The sequence below is a fragment of the Pleuronectes platessa genome, chromosome 20 (assembly GCF_947347685.1).
Source record: "Pleuronectes platessa chromosome 20, fPlePla1.1, whole genome shotgun sequence".
In the NCBI taxonomy this organism is placed as follows: Eukaryota; Metazoa; Chordata; class Actinopteri; order Pleuronectiformes; family Pleuronectidae; genus Pleuronectes; species Pleuronectes platessa.
Window position 1 is genome coordinate 17,698,087 of NC_070645.1, and position 26,921 is coordinate 17,725,007.

Sequence of the window (26,921 nt, forward strand, 5' to 3'; positions counted from 1 at the left end):
GACGCATTTTTCATTTTCGTCCCTGTTCAACAATCACACTTCTCATTCTTTACTAAAAAACAAAACACTGACTCACCGACTGGGAGTTGGGAACTCACAACAAAGCTTTACCGCATTTCCAGAATCACGACTCGCTGTTTGTCTGACTTCTCTTGTGAATCCACTGTCCTGCCAGGGACCCGCTAATGAGCCGTTGAGGTTTTTTAAAGAGCCTCGAATTTCCACACACACACACACACACAAAAAAAATAAAGAACAGGAACGACGGCAGGTTTACACGGAGTTCAGCATGTGCCTTCCCTCGTGGCACGACAAACAACTGAGGCACAGCGGGGGGGCACGGCAAACAGTGATGTGTACGCCAGGAGGCAACGCAGAGAGGAATACAAACGAGCACGGGAGCAGAGACTTGATGAAGAACAGAGGTCGAATGAAATCTGTTTCAATTATGTTGAGAAAGGTCAACTGTTGAGATGACAGATTGTTGAACATGCAACCGGAGTCGACAGTATTAATAATCCATACGCTGATAAGATGAACATTCGTGGCATGTTAATTGTTGGAAAAAAAAAATCGCAGCAAGTGGGAACTTCATCGGGAACAAATCCCCCTCGTCTTACTTTCTGGATGTTTTTCCCTTCACGATACTGTGGAGCCCTTCAACTCAGACAGTCGAGGGAGGATATGCCAATTATTTTGACTTGACTTGACATGGAGGTCACATCTCGTCTCAGGAAATGTCCCATCTCAGTGTTGTGGAGTCAAGTTGGAGGGAGAGGATGATGGGGAGAGAAATGACTGTGCTGCTGCATAAAACTGTCAGGAAAAGTTATGTTGCAGTATCAATGAGCTGATTATATATGAACACACCTATTTTATCAGTGATTCTATGTGTTTTTCACCTCACCTTTTCTTAAATCAGGTCATTCTCATGTTTTAAATGTTTGTTCATCTGCTTTCACTCCTCAGGTTAAACTCTAAAACAAATGTGAAGAATCGAACTCCTTCCAAGTGTCTCATGGATTAATCTAAAAGAGCTCTGATTAGATTTGGCCTCAGCCTCTTGTGTGAGCGAAGGAGTTGGGAAGCGTGATTAATGTTCACAGACAAATCCCTGATGAGTGAGTGCAGTGTTCTCGTCACAAGCGGCTGTTTTAGCAGCTTCAGTCAACTTCTTCTGCTTCATTGTGACGCTTTTAAAACAAAACTCAGATCATGTGCAGCCATTTATCTGTAGAGAGACGGAGAGGACGTCAGAAATCTTCTCTGAGAACCTTGAGATTATCTAGAAAATCGTACTAGTTGCAGGAAAAGTTCTTCAGAACAAACTTCGACATTTGTGTTCTCTCATACAACCCCTCTGGATCCTCTCAGGGAGATGGAAGTCAGAGTTCAGTGCATGTCTGGATCACAACTGAACATCTCTCTCTTCACACAAGCTGAGAAATCACAGAGTCGTATCTTGGCTGTCTACAGCTTGTACCATTCAAAACATGTCAGTTCACACCGACCCTACAAGTGGGCGTGCAGCAAACCTGCAGGACAATGGGCTCTGCCTTTTAAACGCCAGGAGGCTCGTGGCTCACAGCTCAGACTGGAAGCGGCTGCAAGCTCCACACGCCAAAAGCACCAGAAAAAGCCATTCACTACCACCAAGAGGTTAAATAGGAAGAAACAATATCGGGCAAGAACCCATGGAGTTGCTTCTGGCGTCTGGAAGAACTGCACGGCGGCCAAAGCGCTGCCGGCCACTGGGAAGCCTTTTTCTTTCTTTCTACTATCAGCTTCTGCAGAATCTGATTAAGAAGGATGTCTGTGGTTTGTGCCAGGACCACTGGGAGCTCCGGGAGCACCTGTACCTCCAAATCAAAGAGCCCCAGTTTGGCTGAGACACTGCAGAGTCGTGGGAATCTGGCTTCACACAGACAAACATGGACATTCTCCTCTTTTACACCTGTTTATCTGAACGAAGGGTCAGTGGTGAAGGAAAGAATGTAGATATATGAAAAGTAGATAACGATAAGACTTGAGAGTCTCCACTCAATATACTGACAAGGTGTTTGCCGATACTCCACCCACCTCTCAATGGTGACCTCCAGAAATCGGGTTATTCAGACGCCACGTTTATCAGGTTTGCATAATTGATTAACTTCCCCTTATATTTCACCTTGACTTAGTGGGAAAGATCTCATTGTGATTCTCAGCTGTGAAGCTTGTTTGTTGTTTTATTCCTTTTCCTGCTTCGTCTCAACAACCTGACAAACACAACATCAATACAATTAAATTATTCACCATCTGCGTCATATGAATCATATTCAATGTGGAAAAGAACACAAGATAAATCCATTGTAATATTGTAGCATTAAAGGATAATGTACAAAAGAAAATATATCATGTGTTGTACATGTTTAAAACATTCTGATCGCACTGATCACAGGGGATTTGATCGATAAATTCAAAATCAACAGCAGATAAATATCAAACAACAATATTCAATGGAGAGTTAAACTCTAGATATAAGGACAAACGCAGGAATCAGTCACATGAGGCTGAACATCCAGACACTGGGCAGGAGGTGAGACTCAATGTGGAGTTTAGAAAAACACAACTGCCTTTTGCTGTGGCTCCGCTCAGCTATGAAATTAAAAGCAAACAGTCTAATGAATCAGTTTTGTTTCTAAATTTAGACGATTGTGATTCACACCACAGTGACCTGGACTTCTTAGGTTTCATCCCTGAATGTGCACAGACGATTCAAGAAGACAAAAAAAGATTCACTACGCAGACTTGAATAGAGGAAAATATGAGATTTATGTTTTTATATATTTTTTTCACATTATCCACAGAAACTGTCTTCGTCTTCATATCTCTGTTACTGGCCTGCTTTTAAAAATGCTCTCACACAACCAGTCTCAAACTGTGACCTACATAAACATACTTAGTGAGGCCATAGTGACCTTGACCTTTGACCCTTCGCTACCAAAATAAATCCAAGTTCAAGAGAACAGCTTTTTTGGGGCCTTTTAGATTTATGTCAATAAATGACAACAGCATTTTGGGCAAATTTGTGCCGCTGAAGTGACTTTTAAATAACACATTCAAATTCAGAAAACTGATTTAGTTTTAGTCACACGCAATTAAAGTCCCAGCAGCCACAGTTGGACCAATTTCATGCTCCTGTGGTTGAGCAAACTAGTTTTAATAGATCCACCATTAGGAATCCAGATCAGTCCCGTGTCCTACCTGTCCCACTCGCCCTAACGTGCACGAAGCCACAGAGACCGGCCTTGGGCTCACGGTCGTACAGTGATGCTGCACGCAAACAAATTAACTGTCATGTAGTTTGCGTTAATTAATTTGAACGAGCAGCACAGGACAATCAAGCGGACTCGGCTCCACCGGGCTCCCTGCTGTGTCCGGATGCCTCCCAGTGAAAAGGTCGTCCTGCGTCAGTCCCAGTGGGCGACCGTGGCTGTGACACTGAACCGGAACTGTCCCCGTGAGAGTTTATAATTATCACATCCGACTGCTGGTAACAAGGTGAAGAGACGGCCTCACACTCCCTCTCTTCCTTCCTCTAAAGACGTTTTTCCGGTTGCTTGTCACCGACTGAGCTCAAAGAAATTCAACCATATTTTTTCTGTCTTTCTCTTAAATCTTAAATGCTCTGTGAGATGCTGCTGCAGTGCAACGTGGGTAAATTGGCAAAATCAGGTTTAATGTCCGTGTGCGTTTTTTAAAATGTCTGTCTGCTCAGTGCTCGGCTATTTGAGCGTCTGAACCTTTGTCCTGTCAACACACCTCTGTTTACTCCTCCTGACAAGACATCAAATCGAGTATTACTCTGAGGGAAGGGAAAGAAACAGTGCGGGTGAATATAGAGCATCTGTAATTGGGTCTCATTTCGCAGGCAGACAACAGTGAAGAGAGCAACTGGGTTTGCATGAGAATTACAGCAAATGTTGATGGTTATTTTGACAACCACGACTTTGACGATTCAACTCCAGCGCAGGGAATCAAACACACAACCACCAGAAGTCTGCAGGAGCACAGGTGAAAACATCCAGGCTCTTAAAAAGGAAGATGAAAGTGGGTTTTGGAGTTTCTGTGCCTCCATCACTTAAACTGTCACCTTGAAATCAAACTCAAATAAGTTACGTCTTGAACAATTTCTTGCAAAAGGAAAATATCGTCCTGTGATTCTTCCTAATTTGTCCTTTTACCCACAATGCAACTCAACCACGGAAAGCTTCTGGTAGGTGTCTCCCGCTCGTATCAGGTAATGTATGTTTCAGCAGATGAGGAGCGGATCAGAGAGGTCTGGTAAGATCACTTCCTTCTGACTTCACGCCCCCAGACTTTCACACTTCTAAACTTTCATCCGTCAGAATCCAAACTTCTCGTTGGAGATCACTTGACGACATTTTTCCAAACTGTATCAAACTCGTTTCAGAGACTTTATAGGTTTTATTTCTACATATGCATTCGTACGTCCCAAGTAAATTCAATTTGACGTGTGAAATCTGTCTATTTATGGTCTAAATAGTTTTCTGCTTTATGTTTGTTTACATGCAGTTATTACCTGTGGATATAATAGTTGTCATTGTGGGAACAAGGGATTCACATTAACAGCATCTCCCCAGGATCCGTAAACAGACTTTCATGTGTCAGATCAGTGGAGAGAAGCTAAAGCAAAGACAATTGAAAGAACTTTATTCTGAAGGTGACTCATATTTAAGTTTTTAACAAAACAAATATGTCTTATATAGAAATTAGAGCTGTGAAAAATAACGCGTTAACGCGTTATGATTAAATTACAGGATTAATTCGTTGTTTTTTTTTAACGCATTTAACGCATGCGCAGAAGGACCTTCCAATTCCGCCGCCTCTGCACTAGTCGCCGCTCTAATGCAGTCAGACGGCCGCTGCTATTCAAACAAACAAACAACATGGATAATTCTGATGAACCTGAGGACCTTCTGGACGGGAAGATCGTGTTCCAAAAAAACAAAGATCGAACATTCAGTAAAACCAAGGTGATATGCACACTCTGCGAGAAGACGTTATCGTTTCACCGTAGCAATACCCGCCTAACCACCGCAACGCGAAGCATGTGTTGCTCGGCGAGGGGCGTTCAAGTGGAATGCGCCAAACCAGACTCACTCGTCGGACACATTGTGCAAAAGAAGCGGTCAGCTTTACTGTCAGAGAATTTGAACAAGTTAGTTTGCCTCACCAACTGGCTAAAGAACGAGTAGCTAAGAGGGCCTTTAGAGGCATTAGATTGTATCATGGTGTGGTTAATGGTTGTGTGACAAAAAATATAAAAAATGTCAACCATCCTATGGCTAAGAAGCTCAAATAATTTCTGTTTAATTTAAAAAAAAAAGTTTTATTCAACCACACAATGGCTAAGGAGCCCGAATTCTGTTTAGGATGAAGATTATATTAATGTTCCATATGGAAAAGCAATGATAACTGCTGAAGAACTGCTGAGTTGCAGCACAAAAGAAAAGTTAAATGTCATAAATCTTGTTTTCACAAAAATATTCCGAAAAAATCGGTAATGTGATTAATCATGATTAATCCATAGAAACCTGTGATTAATTTGATTAAAAATTTTAATCATTTCACAGCCCTAATAGAAATGAATCGGTTTCATCTTTGCAATAATCATTTTCTATCCATATAATTTCAATATCAATCTGTTTGTCTGTATTTTTTTACTTATTTTAACTTATTTACCTACGTTAACTTTATTCTTGTAGCAGTGGTTAAATAAATGTAACAGATGACAAAAGAATGAAAACAAGATATAATAAAACATTAACACTTTAACTCATCTTGTCTTGGACCAAAGTTCACATCATACGATCACTGGATAATTAAAAAACAGTGTGCAGGACGAGGAGTGACCTCCTGAATGTCACATAGAGATGATCTGGCACTTTCACAATCTAATACGACACTTAAAGTGAAAATACACATGTTCGCTTCCAAGTTCCACATAAAGAGCTTCACTGTGTTTACCTGACTTAAGGAAGCGATCATGAATCAGGAGCTTACGTTGCGGATCTCAAAACGCTGATACATCCATCTCACTTTGTGACTTTGATGAAACTATTTCCTGACGCACAAATGAAAGTCACAAAGACAGTTGATCTGGTTTGTTCTGGCTCTAACATCTGATTCATTATGATGCAGAGGCCATGGCATCGCACCCTAACAGCCACACGTGAACTGAAAAATTCTGCAGTGCAGCAACACACTAAATAAATAAATAAAGCCTCAGTATCTTGTTATAATGTGAACATCCTGGTATAATGAGGTGCTTTTACCATGAGATTATGTGCAGTGAATCTCATAAGCCACCGCTGAAGGTTAGACAGAAGAGAACAGATAGTGGAACATGCCGTCCCATGAAGAATAATGCAACGAATTTCACTTTGCTGCACTTCCTCTGGTGGTAGACAAAGTCCTTTGTAGTATCGGAATGCTAATCACAATCCCATTAAATATTATATTGCTGAGCAAGAATTCATTGTGTTTTAGATCTGAAAAGAGACTTGACTGGTTCATCAGAGGCCTCGTTGTGCTTTGTGCTGAACGGGATTTCTACAGGTTCACTCAGTGTTTCCAGGAACAAAACCGAGAGAAGTGAAGCAGCTTTCTGAAAACCGGAGGTCTATTAAAACTTTTATTTAAATCAGGGTTTAAGATAAAAATGCCACATGAATAAACGGTCCTTTCTTACCAATATCTGCTAAAACATCCAAATCTCCAACTTGAGGTTGAGTTGCATCTTGGGTAAAATAGGCTCATGTATCTTCTCATATATAAGAATTCAATCAAGATGTTTTTTCTGGTTCTGCTGCAGTGATTTAAAACTTTATATGACAATGTTATGAAACTCTAAATTAGTGGAACAGTAATTTAAGGATTATATCTTTAAGATTCATTGAAGAACCATCCATGTATCCAACTGACTGACTTTAACATTCAACATTCATAACAACTTAAATATTTAGCAGCAGCTGATCCTCCAACATGACGATTATTAACAGGGTGAGTGATGCTGCCGTCAGTGAACCAGCCCGAGGTCCCAGTAGCCCTCTGTGTGTCAGTCGGCTCGGATGGAGTGCAGCCACAGACGAGGACAAAGGGAGGAAGGAAAAGGAAGGTGCCACAAAATCACATGGGACGTCCATTCAGTTGAGTCTGAACCCTGGAAATGCATTGAGGGACATTTTTCAAACCGAGCCAGCCAACACACACAATCTCACACACACACTCGCACAGAGACACACACACATTTCCAACATTTAAATTATGCATAATGCTGAAAAAAGCCTTCCCTGCAATGACTTTACTAAACCCACACCCTACTGATGATATTAGCAAACACAGGCAATTGGAAGAAAAAAAAAGGCTTCTCGAGTATAATTTGTATTTTGACTTATTAGATATAATCCTTGCACCTCAAGCTCTAGATTTTGTAAATGTAACCCATTTATTGTAATGAGCATTAAATCCCCTTACGTGAGCACACTCCATTTATTTTTGATTAAAATATCCTGCGTGACTTCTGCAGACTCCTTGACAAATATTAATTAAAGAATACAAATCCGGCCATTGCTATAATAAGTGAAAGTAATTCAGTCCATACTGATAAAGGTTTGTGTGTGTGTGTGTGTGTGTGTGTGTGTGTGTGTGTGTGTGTGTGTGTGTTGCCAGAGGGTCCTGTCCTTTACTGCTGCACAATGAAGTGGGTCTCAGCTGTGTGGGGTGATGACCACAAGATATCGCACAAAAGGCAGAAAGATGAAGATATATTTTGTGGAACATTCTTTTTGAAACGACCTCATCCCTCCACAGAGGAGTTCTCGACACGTCTCCCTGATAGAGGTCAAGCTCGTCCATCTGCGATCACAAGATGAAGCCGTCTTTCTAATATCAATCACAATAAGAATCAGTATTTTGTTGCACACAGCTGATAAATAATGTACCAGCAAAATATCGATCAATGCATCTCAAGAGGAAACGTGTGGATGTGTAGAAAGGCCCCGGAGCCGACATGTTTTGAGCTCTGCCTCTGATTGGCTCTTTACGGCCAAAGGCGATTCGTGGTCCCTCCGCTGTGCCGAGCCGATGGGGATATCATACCAGGCAATGGGGCTTGACTTCATATTTTATTTAATTTTTCGAAAATAGGAACAGAAAATACATTGAAGTGATGTTAGAAGAGAATCTGACAACTCAGCACTCTAGAGCTTCCCAGGAGCACGTGGAGCTTGAATCATCTCCCTTGTTTACAGCCACATGTGGAGTGAGACATAAATACTTTATTCTCCTGTTAATCTTCTGCAGCGTGCGTTGAAAGTTAAAGGACGATTTTGAAGCCAAATGACTTTGTTATCATGCGTTAGTCATTGTTTATTAAAGAGTGTGGGGTTGGATTACATGGATTAACGGCGGCTGTGGCTTAATTGCGTCATTTTCTTTGTCACCTTTAGCTCTGCCCACGTGTTGGAATCTCTGTATCTGTTTACAATCCGATTCTGAAGTCAGGGCTCTGCAGCATCCGGAATCAGCTCATTGACAGAGAGTTAGGTCACGAACACCCCCAGGCATCGATAATTAGGCTCTGACATGTCCTGCAAGACAACACGCTGACTGTCAGGTTAGGTTTACCGGCACAAGGACCGATGTGTGACGACACTGTTGACATATATCACACCGAATGAGGCAAATAACAAAACAAAAAAGAGGAGAAAAGAAAACAGTGTGGCGCAATTTGTTGCCAGAGCAGCTTAACAGGCTCTGATGGCTAAGTGAACGAAGAGGTAAACACAATCAGTGATAAAGCTGCTCGATTTAGCTCCAGGCAAAGTTTGATCACTGTTATTGGACACCCAGTGTATTCTTCAGAGACTGTAAAGCGTTTTACGTTGCGCCTCCCAGAGGCTTGGATGTGATCTTGAAAGTAAATTAAATTAGACAGTGCTTAAGGTGGAAACAGTGCACCAACCACAGTTATGATGAATGAATGGTGACAGTTTTCTCCAGCGCTGTGTGCTGCATGAACTTGTTCTGAATTTTGTCTGACAACTGCAGTCAGACGTTAATGCATCAATAACACATTATTACTTTCCTGTCCGGCACAATCGGCAATAACCCACATTTCTCAGGTGTGTTTACTTAACGAATGAGAGACAGAGATCTAGAGATGTTATTTTACAGGAACTCATGTCGGTGGGTTAAAGTCAAACTGACGTAAAGAAAACTCTTCAGATTCTGGACCTGAGACATGAAATTAGCACAACTAAATAAAAAGAATCAGGTTTAAATACAAGAGGTGTCATCAGAAAGTGTGTTAAAGGAAAAGTGAGCACACTGACAGCCACATTCACCCTGTCATTTGATTGTTTGTTGTAAATCGTTTTGTGGACTCTTGCAGTTTGAGGTCCATGAACAAGCACTGACGCCAAAGACTGTAAATAAAGATGGACGACATGACAGCTCCCAGAGTGTGCACACTGTACACAAGCTATCGCCCAAGGATGCACGGGGTGTGCGTGGTAGCATCGCTAGGTCCGGTGGCCGACGTCCAAGCTAAAATATGGTGTAAATGAAGCCGTTTCGAGTCGAAACGGCTTCCCCCCCCCTCCATCTGCATAGCGGTTAGTAGATTATTAGTTCATCTTCATTTTTCGGGGAACTATCCCTTTATGTACAAATGTTATTATTTTCAGCACCATGGACAGAACCTTATTCTATTTAAGCACTAATGATTTGTTTTCAGCACCATGGACAGATCCTCATCAAATATAATAGCGGTAAGTTATTGTTTTCAGCACCATGGACAGAACCTTATCATACAGTATATAATAGTAGTAATGTTATTGTTTTCAGCACCATGGACAGAGCTCCCTTCATCTTTAAGGATGGACAGTTCCTCCTGCAGGTGCTTCACCACCTCTCCTCCTCTGGAGGATGATGTTTTGTTTTTTGTTTTTCCTCACAGAGCAGATATTGACCAGCTCCTCCTGCTCTCTCCTCCTCTTCCATCCCCTGGTTCCTCCTGTTCTCTCCTCCTCTCCCATCCCCTGTTTCCACCTGTTCTCTCCTCCTCTTCCATCCCCTGGTTCCTCCTGCTCTCTCCTCCTCTTCCATCCCCTGGTTCCACCTGTTCTCTCCTCCTCTTCCATCCCCTGGTTCCTCCTCTAAGCTCAGACACGCGCGTGTGTATCGGACCTCCTCATTCCTCCAGTGAACGGAGTGGAACGGGGAAGCAGGATGTGTGGACGCTCTCGTGACGCTGACACCGACTGAGCTCTGCATCTTTAAAACAGAAAAAAAAAAAGAAAAAAAGACAGAAGCCCCCGAACAGAACGAGGCAGCTCAGTCAGAACCGCGGGACGAGCAGGAACTACCTCTTTTTGACTTGTGGAGCGAGCCGAGCCGTGAGGAGAGAACTCACCCGCGCATCAGCTGCTGCTCACCGGCCTCTTATTGCTGGAAGCCGCGGCTCAATCAGTCACATGACACAACCGGAGGCAGAGACCTAGAGAAACAGCCACAGCGTCTCAGCCTCGCTCCGCCATTCTCTCTTTTGAGCCATATCACATTTTTATCGCCACATTTTACTCCCCGCTCGGTGAGTACCTTTCCAATGGCTTTTTTTTTGTAAGCATTTTTTTGTCTTTTTAATTGCCCTCCCCGTTTTTTTTTGTTTTTCCTCCTTTTGCTGGTGTTTGAATTTGAGCAGTGACATGGTGGTTTTCAGCGGTTTTTGATTCTCAAGTTTTTAGCATGTTATTCTGATCCGGTGCCAGGAGGGTGCACGGGGGCTTGATCGGTCTTCACGAGGCTTTTACTCGCTTGCAGTTTTGTTTCGAGGGTCGAAACCAAGCAGGTTTTGTCAGTATTGAGATTTTTCAACATTTATTGGTGGGTTTTGAAACATTTTTATTTTTTCTCTTTGATTTTTTTCTTTATATATATCAATTTTTTTTGTTTCTGTCGACTTCTGCTGTTGCTATGCTTTGGTTTGCATTTTGCAGTGTTGTTCGTTGCCTTCCAGTTTTGTGATTTTGTGAGATTTTGATGTGTCGGTGCATCTCCCCGGTCAAACCCTTGATTTTACTTTTCTCTGTGGGAGAATCCGGTCCTTTTTAAAAAACGTTTTAACCTGATACTTTTCTTGCAGCCGAGCTCACAGGTTTGTTTTTGTGCTTCTCTTTATTTTTTTCCTCCTTATACTTTTGCTGGTGGCAGTGTCAAGTATTTTTGGATGTGGTCGTTTTTTTTATGACTAGATGATGCTGGGTGGACGAGGGCAGTTTTGATTCTTGGGGGAGTTCAATGCGTTTTTGTTTTTATGTGTCCACGAGGATGAACAGACATTTTCCCTTTTGCAGGTAGGCTTGAGTGATAAAGTGACACGTTTCTGTATTTGACAATAAAGACTAAGGTGACAGAAATATGCACCTGTGGCTGACGTGTTATTTTGTGAGGCTGCCTGAATGTAGGATTCCTTTATCACCTGATCATGTGATCGATCTGTGCGTAAAAAAAAATCATCCCTAAATCAAATTATCGATCAAGAACAAGGGTTGGAAAATCCCACACAGGTCGTTTGCTCACAATGTTCTCTTTGTGTGTTGAGTTCAACAATCTGAGCAGCTGAGGAATGAATGTAAGCAGCTGCATTCAGGTTCCCTCGGAAGGATGCACTCTAACGACTTTAATGACTCCTACAGATAAAGTATCCAGGGCTCCATCCATATATCGACGTGCACAGGCAGGAATAACTATTTATATTGCTGCTGCAGTGAAGTGTTTCTCTGAACTGCAGTAGCACGGTGGGTGGAAACAATCAGGAGGATAACCACACTTTGTGTCACGCGTGTGCAAAGTTTCCTCCTAAACTGAAGTGCCCTCCTCATTGCTTCCATAAATACTCGCGGATCAGTTCAATCTGATGTTGCAGGACATGATTATCGAGCTACTGACGGGACTCGAAGAGGACTTAGGAGGGTATTAATCCTCCGTGAAATAGGTTTAACTTCAGATTATTGGTGCAGGATATGCAAACATGTTGAAATAGATAACATGCAGTCGAAGCTTGAAACCAGTCACAGTAGTTTTCCTGTTCTGTGTCTTATAGGCTCTAAAACTGCAGTGTGTCGTTCCTGTTAACGAATCACTACCACGTTGCTGAAGCTGAGTCCATAGTCAAAAACATACAGAAATCCATATGTTTCTTTATCATTCTTGAGCTTAATCAAGATTAATATTGGCTTTAAGCAGAGTTCAGCTGGAGCATCATCTCCCATTATTTCCCCCTCATTCTGATCCATATGTGTCCTGTTTAACAGAACACAGCTTTTTGTCAGTGTAATACTTCCGGCCTATAAAGTATTGGAGACCGGACCATTAGGTCTGAGCACAGGCTGTAAAGTCCCGGTGTCATTAAACAAGCTGCCGTGGAAGATCAGAGTCAGAGCAGTTTTTAATGCGCTGAGATGGAATAGAACTGAAAACGTACCTTTTTAACTGAAGGGAAACTAATAAGCACAATTGAGGTGATGAGTTCTTATCATGTATCGAGAAGCTGCTGCCAGGCATCGATTCCCCCGTCTCCTGTGAGATGCACACAGGCCGTAAAGCAGACGTATAGACGAGGAGCCACACTGGAGGTTTGAATGGTTTCTTAAGTTGGAAGACAATTTAGAAACAATGTGTGGGAAGTGGCTCTTTAGAGTCGGGGGTTCTATCTGCGGTCGCATGGAGACATGGCAGAGCACTGGTGTGAGTCTGAAGAGGGATGTGACCTGAGAGTTTGGTTCTCAAGCAAATACTCAGTGTTTTCTCACTTTTTGTCCTTGATTAGATTTTAAGGCTGAGCAATAATTCTCCAAAATACCAATATCAATAATTAAATTGATAAATGACACATTATTATCTCGGAAGTTTAGAGACTTGTTTTCTCTCCTGAGTGAAGATGATAGAACATTTAAGCCAATTAGGGTTGAAATTGGTTGAACTTTTCTCATATTGCTATTGATGGAAATTATATTGTTATTGCCCATATGCCCCAAATGATTTAGATCAGTTTGGCTTTTCAAAATAAATCTCATAGAATGTATATAAACATCACGTGTCCACTTCTTTCATATCGACTGATGAACCTGAAATATTCTGAATTACAAGTTCTGACATCTTGAGGGACGGAGCTACAGCGCTGAGGTCCCACAGATATATGTGCTTGACCAATCAAATGTCAGAATCAGCTGTCAATCATAATGTGTCATAGCGTCAAATAACTGATTAAAACCAAACTGTGATTGGAACTACAGCTAAAATGTCATATTTAAGAACATTTTTAGTTTGGTCCAATCTGCTAACATGGACATGACTTTCATGCTAAAGGCCTTTGAGTGATTCCATCTACTTCCTCTGTTTTGTTTCACTTCTGCAGAACGAATCACAAACATCTGCCTCCTTCAATCAAACTGAGCCTTTTACAATAGCTCCTTTTTTTTTGGATCTGTGTAAATCGTAATCACACATTTTAATCAAACATTCCACATCTTGCTTTTGGATCCTCGAGTCGCTCCATCACAACACAGCGACGTGTCTTCACGCCCCCGGGTTGAGAGGTGTCTCTGCCACGGTGCGAGCTCGTGGACACGTCTCCTGCTCGTGGACACGTCTCCTGCTGAGCAGCGTGATAGCTTCTATTACGTCCCGCGGTGTTGTGTCTCCCCTCCAGGCAGGTTCCCTGTTATCTGGGCCGAGCCAGACCCGCACAGGAGACACAGGGCAGCTCACGTGTGGCTTTACCTCCGCCACCATGAATAAATCATCACACCAGAACAAGTTGTACACACTAATGCATGTGCTTAATAACCCGGTGTGTGCATCTGCATGTGTGCTCGTCTGAATGTGTGTGCAACTGTGTTTACATTCGGTTTATCCGCTCCTCAGGAAAAACAGTTTCAGCCTGACTGAGCTGGAGAAATGGAAACATAATTAATATGCTGTGTTTTGCATCTTTCATACACGTGATGTGTCTTCACTCTGGGATGTTGTGTTCATCACATATCAAGGACATGTGTTAACCTACAGAAAACGAGATCGAAGCACAGAGGCTTGTGTTAGAAAGGTTTTCTCTCAGTCCAGCTTTAGTCAAACATGTTCAGTCAGTATGGGAAATATTAAGATGAGGAGTGAATAGACCAGACCCCAACTTCAAGATGATGTGTAATGTCCCTGTGCAGCTTCACACCTCAGTCAAAATGTTGGAAATTCAAAATAAATATACAATAGGGACATAAGAATAGTCCATATAAAACAAGATAAGAACAAATAAACGTGTAAAATAACAGTGAAATGTTGAATTCTTGCTTTGGAGTAATTTAATGTTGCACAGTTGCACGTGTGTGTGTGTGTGTATAATTTGTTCGATTTACAGAGGGTTGTTGAACTACTTATTCATGAAAATACACATTCTAAGTTATTAAAGAAGCAGCTTCTCTGGGTTTATGCCATACATAAATGTGTAAAACACATGAAGCTTAATGTAAATAAGTAACTCCCTCAATAAGCCCCCCCAGCTCCCTGTAACAGATAAAATAGCTCCTACCTTGTCTCATTCTCCTGAAAAGTGTTGAGTACTTTACTTTCCCTTTCTGAGCTGCTCATTTGATAAGTGAGTGGATCTAACTCGTCATATTCTGGGCAATTAAACCCGTATCTGAAGTGTAGAGTCGGGCTAAATGACTTTCTGTCTATTATGGGAACGTTTGAGTTATAGTGCATCAGCCTTCTGCACTGACACGCTGAGACCTCGGCGTATTATTAGACTTTCGCACCAACGTTGGCTTCAGTTACGTTTCATTAACATTTGGTCTTGAGTTCATCATTCTTTTTTTGACGTGACAAAAAGCTAATGACGGCAGAGAGAAGTTTTCGAAATCTGTGACTTTCTCGTGGAGGAAACTAATTTTCGTCTCGTTGACCTTTGAGTAAATATAGAACACAAGTCAGAGATTGAGAGTTGGTGTGTTTGCTGGTGTTTGTGTAAAGGAGAAACTCACCGCTTTGTCAGTGGAGCCTAAACAAAGGATCAATTAGGGCAGGAAATCGCTTCAGCTTCTCCTTCAGGAGCAAACAAACTCACAGAGGAATTACTGCTTCCTCTTCTCGAGGAAATAAGGTTAATGCTGATAAGGAGAAATCTAAACCTGGAGAGGAAGATACATCAGAGATGTTCCCACATGTGACTTTTACGCTGATTAAATAGAACTGTTTCCCAAATGAGGAAAAGTCTACTTCATGCAGTTTTACCTCAATGTGCAAATATCGATCCAGAAAACCCGATTGCTTCCAGGCCGCATCGGTTTCAGCCCCAGTTCATCAAACACTCATCATTTCTTCTTCATAAACTACTTCCTGTTCTCAACAGGTCCTACTCATCCCAAACAGCTAGAGGAAATAAAATATGCATAATAAACGAAAGCTCGGGTCTCAGGAGGTTATGGAAACATTAAATTGTGCATAAGATTCCTCAGCGGAGCATGAAAGGTCGGGACATTTGTCACACACGTGAATCACACTTGTCCATCTTGGAAGCCTGAGCAGAATTCTGAATGCATCATTAATATCTGCCAGCTGAAGCTTTTTCAGTTTTCCATGTAGCTGCATCATAAGTGTGTTGTTTAAAATAGCATAGTCTCTAAAAAGTGCAATTTGAACATCATCTCCACAAATGGAAAAATGTGTTTACATCACGGACGCTGCACAGATTCGTCATGACATCAAATAATTTAGAATCTGTTGTTTTCTGTCGAGCTCTCTGCAGCGGCCTCACCTCCCTGCACCAGACGTCCTCTTATCAAACTGTAATTTGTAGAAAAATAATGAGTCTCAGTGTGAGAAGCTTGTTTCATCAAACTTAACTTTTAGGCACATTAATACAAGTGTTTCTCATCCGTCTGCAGAGAGTCGCCGTTAAAGTTTTTACCCTCAGGCAGGAAAATGGACGCATTCAAGACGATTCGCTGGTTTTTCCTGCTCGCGTCTGTGTCCCCTTAGAAAATAATGGAATGTCACTGCGTATACATTTATATTTAAATGTAGAGTTATGGAAATGTGGCTGAAATGTTGTGGCAGGAAGCAACAATGTGGCTCCGTGATACATTATGAACGTTATACAAGCTCACACAAAGATTCATAACAATGACAGAGAGAGGGAGCCGGGGGATGAAAGAGACGAATCATAACTTCAGAGTTTTTGACCTTGGCAGAGCGATTGGTGAAGTTTCTTTTTTCTTTCTTAAAAATATCACCACAGCCGCCACAGATTCATTCATGAAACAGAATTTAAAGTAAACTTCTTTTGTCCTCATTGTGCTAATCGTTCAGAACCGAGGCTCCTTACAGACACACAACTCATGTCGGACATGTTTACTACAGCAGCAGAAGTTTAGCGTCGATGCAATGATAAGATTATGGGGATTATTAATGTCTGTTGGAGACTACAGGTGCATGCTGGGTAGTGGAAGGGCTCAATGGACAGGAAGTGATACCAACACCTGCAGAGTTAGTTTAAATAGGGCAAAGGTGTAATGAACGAAATGAACGTACAGACAGAAATAACTTAACGCAGTACAGATCTAAGTAAAAACATTTAAAAGGCGAGATAATCAAGGATTCAGAAAAGAACATAATTTCGATTTCTCACGTACATCAGGGTGAAAAGTCATCTTCCTCTCTCTGAGACATAAAACAACAAAACCAAGCATTAAAGCACGAAGCAGAGCATCAACAAACAAAGACTGTTAAATACTAAACGGATCGTTAAAACATAATTAATACCGAGGAGAAAACATGAAAATAACAGAGCAGGTCTCACAGGTCAGTTTGTCGAGTTTAAGATTCTGATTGTTCTTGAATGCAGATTATTGCCAGAAAGTGACCTACGGGACAAATTTAATTCAACATTAAAATGCAAAGTGAGCATGACTGGATATTTAGAAGTGACCAGGGCATGACGATAATAGGTGTTTGAACAGCGGGCACGGGAAACATCTAATTGGAGAGATCATTTTATTTGCTGCTTGATAATTCCAGACGGGCGGTTAGTGCACGGCCCTCTGAGTGTGACTGGGTCTGTGTCTCCTCATGGACAAACCTTTATCTTACCAACAGACAAACAGAGACTTGAGTCTGTGATTCTCAGGCGGATGTGTGACCCTGCTCTGAGAGGCTGTCTGAGAGGTCACAGGGTCCAGGGGAGGAACAAACCCAGAGAACAGAGGCCGAGGAGCAGCGTGAGGTTTTCCCAGAGCAGGTGGCCGACGCCTCCAGATGCTGCAGAGAAGCAGCGAGGCGGATAATGTCCCGCCCACATTACCTCAGGGCCGCCGATTACAGTGGAGCGTCCTCATCTGGGTCAACTCCAGGCGGGCTCTGCAGGGATCAGCTGTTCTCACTGTCGTCCTGCAGGAATCAGCTGTCTCTCACCTGCTCGTGACCAGTATGGATGCTGGGAACACAGACACATCCAGCGTCTCCACCGACAGAGACACCCTGCTGTGTGGGGACAGACACATTTACAGGAGTATCGATAAGCTAGATATTGTTCTGGCCTCCTGGGAGACGCAGTTTTAAGTGAGTGTAAATGTTTGTTGTTGGAAAGTCAAAAATAAGACGAGGAGGTTTGAAGAAGAGGAGGAAGAGGAGGATGCCCCTTTGTGTTGGTTGACACCCACTGGTCCGAGCAGAGGAGAGAGAGGAGGGAGAGAAACATTTGCATAAAGAAAGATGCAAACTGACATTACAGAGACAGGAAAGAGATACGGAGGCTGAATTTTGTTTCAATAGAAGGGACACAACAAACACAGTGGGTTGCCATCCGCCACTACACCGAAACGAAGAGGAAGGAGAAGCTATCGAACATCAAGGGGAGTAAGATGCTCAGTAGTGAATGGGGAGGAAGAGGAGGAAGTAGGACAGAGGAACACACAGTGGACGGAGGTAATGCACCTTGACGAAGAGGAAGAAGACAGAGAGATGCAAAGAGACAGAAACTGACGAGTGTAAGAAGCAGAGACTACAGGGGAGATGCACAATTATTTGAGAGATATAACATGACAAGGACATAGATGTATTGTCCGACTGTATCATTTGTACATTGAGTCTCTGTCATTCGAGGCCATTTGATTCTATTTGCACTTGAGGGGCCCAGCACATAATGTTCACATTGAACGTTCACTTCCTGCAGCTGCTCTTCAGGACACACGTGAAGTTCCAGCTTCTCTTTGTTTGCAGGATTCCACTCGACAACAAACCTCGTTCACTCAGAGGATTCGGTCAGCGTCCTAATTGCATTAGGATGTTTATAAAGCGCTTTATTCTGATAAACCCGGTGTACTTACATTAAAGACTTGCTGCTGCTTAGATTTAATAAAGGGAAATTAAAGTGGCCCTGGAAAGAATTCAAATCCCTTTTCCCCCCTTATCCTGGTATTGATTTAATTTAAAACGGAGAGAAGATATTTTGGCTGATTAATTTTTTTATAAAACGCAACGAAAAACCGATTTTAAAAACCTGTAATACTAAAATACAAGAAATCAAATCTCTTATTAATAATCTGAGCTCAGCTGCATCCAGTTTTTTTAAAGTTTCAATCCAAAAGAATAAAGGAAACAATAAAGTTGAAAGCATCAGTTTGCAAAAATAGATGATTTACATTAAGGGAATCAGACATAACTGGGAATTATGCAAAGAGGGGGGGGGGGGGCTGCAGATTCACAGGAAGATAATACAGTCTGGATGTGTGTACTCAGTAATGAAGTCAAGGTGTGTGTGTGTGTGTGTGTGTGTGTTTGTGTGTGTGTGTGTGTGCGTGTGTGCATGTGTGTTTATATATATATATTGCAACCTGAATGGATATTTCAAGAGATGTGACCCGACGCTGAGAGAAAAGTGAGATATTTCAACGCGGAGGCATCTTGACTCACACACTCACGAGGTTCACGACCTCAATTTTCCGTGTGTCTGCCACGAGGAAAGCACGGGTGCACTCGAGTAGAGAGGGCTAGCTAGCCGGCTAGCGATTGAGTCTGTGTTACCCCCGAGGGCGAGAACATGTCCGCCGAGCAAACCTTTTATGTTTCCCCTCAACGGACGCTTCACTCGGGGAGCGGGGGGGGGGGGGGGGGGGGGGGGGGGCTGTAGGTTGATGGCGTTTTCCACTGCACACTCGAACCCTGATTGAGCCTGACAGGGAATCCTTAACTGACTGCAGCATATGGACGGACTTGAGGCTTTTTTTAAATTTCGTTAAATGCGGTTGTTTCATTCTGCAGGACGCCACCATGTGAAAGTTACACACGCAACTTCTTTTACTACGCTTTACAACATCGCTCGGCTCCTGTGATGGAAAGCCAGAGCAGCCCAGATGAAATAATCCCGGTTGTGTGCGTGTGCAGGATTGCATTCGTGCCGGATTGAGATTAAGAGCGGCCGGCGTCCGTCTGGTTACACTCAGGCTACACACACCCTCTGAGCGAAATGTGAGTTTGGGAACAAAAAACAACACAAAAACATCTGTCTCACTAAAAGGTGCTCGTACTCACCAGCGTGCTCGTGGGTAAAAATAGAAGCTCCATCATTTAATTCCCCACTTAGCCTCAAAAAGCAGTCGCCTCCTGAAACATTAATAGCTTGTTGACATCTTGCAGAGAGCCACAGTCTATCAGGTGGCAGCGTGTAAATAAGGCTTCGTTCCTCATATTGATTTTTTCCTTTTCCCTTCAGGTTTTGACATCAGAGGAAATCAAAGAGCTCGTTGCCGTTTGTTCTCGTGGATAACGGCGGCTGTCAGAGCCTTTATTTCTGTTTCCATCCATTTCCTCCAATACACATCATGAGCGTCCTCACAGAGCACAGACATGAATCTGGATTCTGACTTTTTTTATTGAAGAATCAAACAAAAAAGCTTCAGTTTCTCATGAAGCTCCTGTAAACATCAAGACAGTTGACTTAATTATTTATTCCCCGTGAGGTTAAAGCAACGCTATGCAACTTCTTTACCTTTAAACAGCAGCTTTAATATGAGTTTGATGGTTCAGTGACTTCAGTGAATATGGAGAATGTTTCCTTTTTCATAATCTTCCACTCGGAGTCACAGCTTCAACTGTCACAATCAGGTCCAGCAGGTTGAAGAGTAAATCTGAACCGGAGATCATGAAGGACTTTGTTTTTCTTCAGTTCAGAGGTTCCTCCAGTGAAAATCCTATGAACCAAGTGAACTGTGCAGAAGTGAAGCAGCTTGTTTCATGTTGGAATTGGAGATGAGTCAAACTTAAAAGCCAAAAAAACGTCACATGCGCTTTTCACGAATTTGTCTAATCTTTGACAACAACAGTCCTAAACAGTTACGGGCAGATAAATAGATAAATAGAAGAAAGACTTGTTTTTATTATTTCACCTTATTTATTTGTTATATTTTCTTTGCCACAGGGGAAGTTACTGCATAGAAAATCGGCGGATGACAGTGAATGTTTCTGTCAGACCTAGACGCTGGAGCCACGTGAGGCTCTGTCCTGCAGCTCCGGTCCCTGCATCGTTCACATGACGTGGACGCACCAGGACCTCTGCCTGACTTCCTGCTGTCCTCTTAAAGACACCTGTCAGGGGCAGCATCGGGGAATATAAACATAATTAAGAGATCAGGCAGACGCATTACATATGTAAATGGCATTAATTGCAGACATGGGTTTGAAATATTCATTCAAATTAGTCGCATCAGTTAGGCAGAGATCTCCGAGCGTAATCATTCAACTAATTAGGTCAGTCGCTGAAAGTTCAAACAATCGGAAAAGCAATTTCAGTTTCCAATTAAAGTTTCACTGAGAGAAGGAAACTAACAGGAGGAGAAACTGGTGAAGATACAAGAAAGGTCCCCAAACCACGAGGAGCAGGACGGGGGGAGACTTCACCGTAAAACTGAACCTTCAGCTGCCAGTACGCATCACGTTTTATGAGTGTGTGTGTGTGTGTGTGTGTGTGTGTGTGTGTGTGTGTGAGTGTGTGTTGAGCTGCAGTGCGTAAATATTTTCCAGGAACAGAACTCCGGGCTGCAGAGTTGAACAGGGTCAGTCACTTTGCCTCCTACCAAACACACAGGAGCAGAAGCCTGAGAACACATAACCTTTATTCTACTTTATTTTATTCACTGTGATGAAAGTTCGAGCAAATTCTGAAGCGAGACAATAACAATGATTGACATGAGAAAAAGAAAGAAAGAAAAAAGATTATTAAAGTTTATTCTGGATGGATTGTCGGAGCCGTTTATAGGATTTTAGAGTTTGAAAATGGAAATGAAATGAAAATACTTCAGCTTTTAATGCTAAAGAGCCTAATAATGCAATTCTGAGCAGCTTCAAGGCAGCAAATGTGTCCTTTCATTGACTGTCTGCAAAATTACTCAAAAGTACTGATTTCCGTGAAGTTTCCTGGAGGGTTTGGGTTTAACAGAAAGAAGAAACCTTAACAGTTTAGACCGGATCCTGTTTTTCAACATGTTCATACCAGGAGATAATGCACTAATCTTTCAGCGGGAAACAATTAGGCATATGTAAAGTAGTAATATCTATGCAAAGATGACATTTAGCTCGGCTCCAGATGGAATCATGATATTCAACCCATGCAATATTGAGGTAAATCATAAAATGGCCTTCGTGGAGGTTCAGGGTTTTCAAAAGCCTTAACATATATATGAATAAACACATGTACATTATTGTTATAACTTACACACATCTTTAAATGTTTACATACATATTATAGTATAAAGTTTGTAATGCTAAAGTAAGCAACATGGTGTTTGGTTCCCCCCCATCACTCCGTCCTCACATACCCAGCAGAAGCTTCCAGAGACGCAGACGTTTGGTCCTTTGCTTCATTCATTACATTCCTCCGCCTCGTCTTTTCTGTCTTTTTGTCTTTATATATTTCCTCGGTGGCAGGACCCCCTCTACACCCTGAACAATAAAAACCTCATAGCTGAGCTTATTCTATCTTCTATTCAGGGAGGACTAAATAATCACTTTATCGCCGAAGACAGATTAAATCCAGAGTGTTTAACTGCAGTGGATGCGATGAATCCATCAGAGGAAGCTAAACAGGAACATATGGGAGCTGCTTGTGCTGAGCTGAAGTAATTAATCAAGTTGTTTCAATACAAATGTTTACAGGAAAAAAAAACTAAGTTAGCTCTGGGAGAAATGTTGTATTTTGCCTCCAGGCTTTACTCCTCACTTTACTTTACTTTTTTTTCCTTTAGTCTGTTGTATCACAGCGTCACCAGCTGTGTCTGCAGACGGGCAAAGCAGCAACCAGTTAAAAACTCCTTTCTACACAACTACACAACTAACTGCACACAGCGCGTCTCTCCCTCTCGCTCCCTGGGCTCAGCCGTCTCATCCGGGCTGACTCCCTCTGTCTTTTGTGGCCTCGCTTTGATTCTGACACACGGATCCAGTGGCACAAAGAGGCGAGGGGAGGTGCTGCAGGGGGTGCTGCAGGAGGTGCTGCAGGAGGTGCTGCAGGAGGTGCTGCAGGAGGTGTTGGGAGAGGTTGGAAGTGGCCGGAGACGCCATTAAAGCTCAGCACAGCGACAGGCCTCAGCAGCAGGGGATGAAACGTAGAAGGTGACACCGCGGTGTTTCACAAATTGCCAGGATCGGTGGGAGTCTGTCGTAACTCTAGAATCTGTCTGGACTCATCTACACACATTCTAGCACAGGGATGTGTGTTAAACATCCACTGGTCCGAGCAGTAACCACCAAACAGCTGCAGAACATCAGCCGGTGCATTAGCCGGTCTGGTTATTTACTGCTGTGGTAATAATGAGACACAGTGTGGGCACAACAGTGTGGAGATGGAAACGCCCCACGCATATTACAAATACAAAATAAGAAAGAAAGATTAGATAATGTAAATTTGCCCCTGACACCCCCCCCCCCCCCCCACACACACACACACACACACACATGAGACATGGGGAGTCTTTCTCAGGCTCCTCCACCAGTGGCCCCAGAGTCTGAGGGTTGTTCCCATAGGACTGGGCAGAGACCTCAGATGAAGTCCCTGGGATCTGATGGGAGCCGCTCTCCCAGTTTGGGGGTCAGAGCGCCCCAATGCTCCCACTGCCACGGGGATCACATTGCATTTCACCTCCCACATCTGTTCCAGCAGCCATTGGTACTTCTCAATCGTCTCATGATCCCCATTTCCTGACGTCACCGTCCACTGGGATGTACCAACCAGCCTGGATTATTAAAAAGATGCCCCCACTCGGAGAAGTTTACATTTCTAATTCTTTGCAGAAAATAGTTTAGGAGCAAATGTGAAGTAATTATCCATCTTTAGTCTTTAATTAGCTTCAGGCTTTTTAAAGACGTACAATTAGGCCTTAACAAACGGCAGATAACTGTCGGAGACATCGACAGGGTCCAGCTGGCCCGCTCCCCCGATAGCAGTTGCCATAGCAACCGAGGACGTAGCAACAGACCCCCCCCCCCCCCCCCCCCCCACACACACACACACACACACACACACACACAAACACACACACACACAGACACACTCGTGAAGATATAATAATCTCCGGGGGGAACAGTAAACAGACATACTGCTGGTTCAGGTCACAAGGTGCAGGACGTTTCAGAACATACAACCAGTTCATGTTACACTGATGATATAGTTTTATGTCTTATAGTCTTAACAAGTTAAAACAACATGATCGTTTCTTCTCTGGAACTCAACCTGAGAACCAGCTCCTCCGCTCGTCTCACAGGAGAAACCGACCGAATCCTGACGTGAGGTGGAAATGCAAAAAAAAACCTTCTCCAGCTGTGCCGAGTCTCATGAGGCAAATCAGCACATTAGAAGCAACAGAAAAACTCCCGTGTAAGTTCTGAAGACGGCTCTGCGTGGCCCGTGTTCTGCTTTCAAGTCGCGTCTCCTGCTTGGATCTTCGCCAGTGTCACAGTAATGTGTTGGGATGTGTCATCGTCTCATCCAGGCTACGCTTCTTTCAGATGGAGCCGCTGAGGGCTGCCTCTTTGTCCCGGATTCACTGAAGTGCCACACACACACACACACACACACACTATAAAGGAGACTGTTTATTTTTAGACGGCCCCGCGGCTGATTTTAGCTTGAGTGATTTAATAAGTGCCCGGGAAATTTGGAGCCTTTGGAAACTTTTTCTTTTCTGGGTTTGAGACACATCACCCCCGCAAAGGTCAGCGGCACTGAGCGGAGTGGGAGGAGAACTTAACCTTTCCCCCGGGTTGACTGACGCGGAGACAGAAGTGGCTTGATTGCAGCCATTGTGTACTCGTTGTGTTTGAGGATAATTACACTGTTGTTTGCTGCATAAATATTTCATGAGCTCCGAACATGGCTTTAGAGAGACTGGGAGACTTTAACTGTGCTGAGGCGGAAAATGACCACGAAATAACCGCGAGCTGAGGCTGCCACGGTTTCCACACAATATTAATGACTTCTTCTGGAGCGTTGACGTCCGTGGCCTTTTGCCCTGAGTCTCCACCGTGGTGTTAACTTCCTGCAGGTGTTTCTGTCTTTGTTACACGGAGAGAAGTTAGTTTTCACTTAAAACTCGATAAGGTTCTACTTTTCAAGCACGCGTTTAATAGATTGTAATTCCTGCCTGTTATAACCAAATACAATCCGTATTTGTAGAAGTCATTTTCATGTTATTGTCACTTTATTTATTTTATTTCATGCCACATCATCACATCGTTCTGTCTGAACTCTTCCTCTGACCAAAATGCCATAAAAAAATGCCACAGTTATTTCTTTACCATCACTCTGAGCTCAGAGATCTCAGCTTCCTATAGCATCCAGAAAATAAGAGGAACACAATTACAGTGATTTTCCACCATATAAGTGCACAGCAACTACAGTGATTTCAGAGGCTTCCACAGAACAACAGTGAACCTCTGGAGCAGGAGAAGGAAAGTGAAAGGAGATGTAACATTAAAGAATAAACTAGAAGGAACTGAAAGCACCATTTTGATCTCAAACCATTGCATGAGCTGAAAGTATTTTATAAAAAATATCAAAATTGTTCTTAAATCTATATTGCAACCGTTAAACCTGCATCTCTGCTTCCACAGCATTATCACATCTTCCCAAAGCATCTCCATACATATTGAATGTGAACACGGGACAGTGCCGAGCTGCAGAACAGCAGCAGCAGCAGCAGCAGCAGCATCAGTTTCTGCTTCCTCTGTGTTGTTCAAAGAGAATTCTCTACGCCAGCAACTAAAGATCTGCGCCTGCTATATACACTGCATAGTAAACATGACCCAGCAGCACCAGGCAGCGCACTCCAGCACTCATATTGATTACGGGCAGAGGGATACAGAGTGTGTAGCATCTGCAGAAACAGTTGGGATTTGATGAACATACCCCCCCGCAGGAAATTAGCGGGTAACTTCAGATGAATATTAAGATTCTCCCTCTCCTGTGTTGCATTGTACAGTTCCATGGAGATATCCCCCCCCCCCCCCCCCCCCCCGTGAAGAAGGGATTTTAATGCAAACCATTAAAAAGCCGTCAAAACACAGAAGCTCCAAAATAGCACTTGTTAAGAAAACATGGTTTAGAGCCAAATTAGCAGAGACACATAGGAGGAGGGGGGGGGGGGGGGGTAGTATGGGGATGACTCTTCAGGGCAAAGACGTCCATATGTTTCATGTGTAATCAGTGTTATCTTAAATAGTCTCAATGATTATCTTCATAAATTCGAGTCGGTGTTGTGGTTTAAATGTGGAAATAAAATACATGTTGATTTTCAGTATTTGCTGCAATATAAAATTACTTTCTGGGTAGTGTCCATCATGATATGTAATGGTTTTACTGCAAATAAGTCACATTTTAACCCTGATTTTCAAGTTACTGATTACATCTTGGTATATATTTATATTAAACACGTAAAAGAATCCTATGTAATAACACAATATCTCAAATCACACCGTTTTTAAAAGATGGATTATTCTTAAGTACTTGGTTTCTATGAAAAAGTGACATGAGCTCTCTGTTGAGATATTGAGTTGGAGCTCTGAGTTACAGACTTTGATTTACAATTTAAAATTCACGGTAAATTGTGTTTTTGCTCTTTAAGATGCATTAAAAATATCAGGTCACTTACCCACTGCCGAACTCACACATCCATAAACTCCTACATGTGTGTGAATGACATGAATAATAAGCATATTCATGAGTCCACCAGTGACCCAGTCAAGTCAGCTTCTTTCTACTCATACACAGGGCAGCATGTTTTCCAGGAATGTAGATGAACCTCTTCATCTGCCCGTAGTGATTTATTGATTTAAAGATGAACACTTGTCGGCTCAAACCTGCCCACAGGGAACCTCCACGTCCTCAGATAACCCACACATACAGAATCCAGCAGCTCAGGATTGGATTACAGCACAATTCAAACCTTACGTAATGAGACTAAAGAAAGAGCTTAAAACAAAGACAGATGCAGATTCAACAAAAGGAGAAAGGAGACAGGATAGGATCCAAAGTCAGGAGGAAAACTAAATTATGAATTATCAGAAAACTGAAATCACTCCTCCCTAATTAAGGTCCCTAATTGGTTGCATATTTCTGAGTAGCAGAATAAAAGAGGAGTATGGTATGTTTGTATTACAATGATCAAAAGTAAAGGACTCAGGGACAGGCTCAATGTGAAGCTATTCAATATTTAAAGTACTAAACTATCAGTCTAAAAGAAATCTCAGCACAAACTGAGAAAAAACTAGTTTAATTCTACATTTAAATATGATCATTTAACATGTTTTGAAAT

The 26,921-nt window shown here is 42.6% G+C and overlaps 1 protein-coding gene across 1 annotated transcript in view; it reads left to right on the plus strand.

Moving 5' to 3' along the window:
* Nucleotides 1-10,557: 10,557 nt before the first annotated feature.
* LOC128425860 (RNA-binding Raly-like protein) overlaps nt 10,558-26,921 on the plus strand; it is a 74,591-nt gene continuing 58,227 nt past the window's right edge. The window contains exon 1 of the mRNA XM_053412694.1: nt 10,558-10,657. The gene's annotated coding sequence lies outside the window, so the exon portion shown is untranslated. The remainder of the gene's footprint in view (nt 10,658-26,921) is intronic.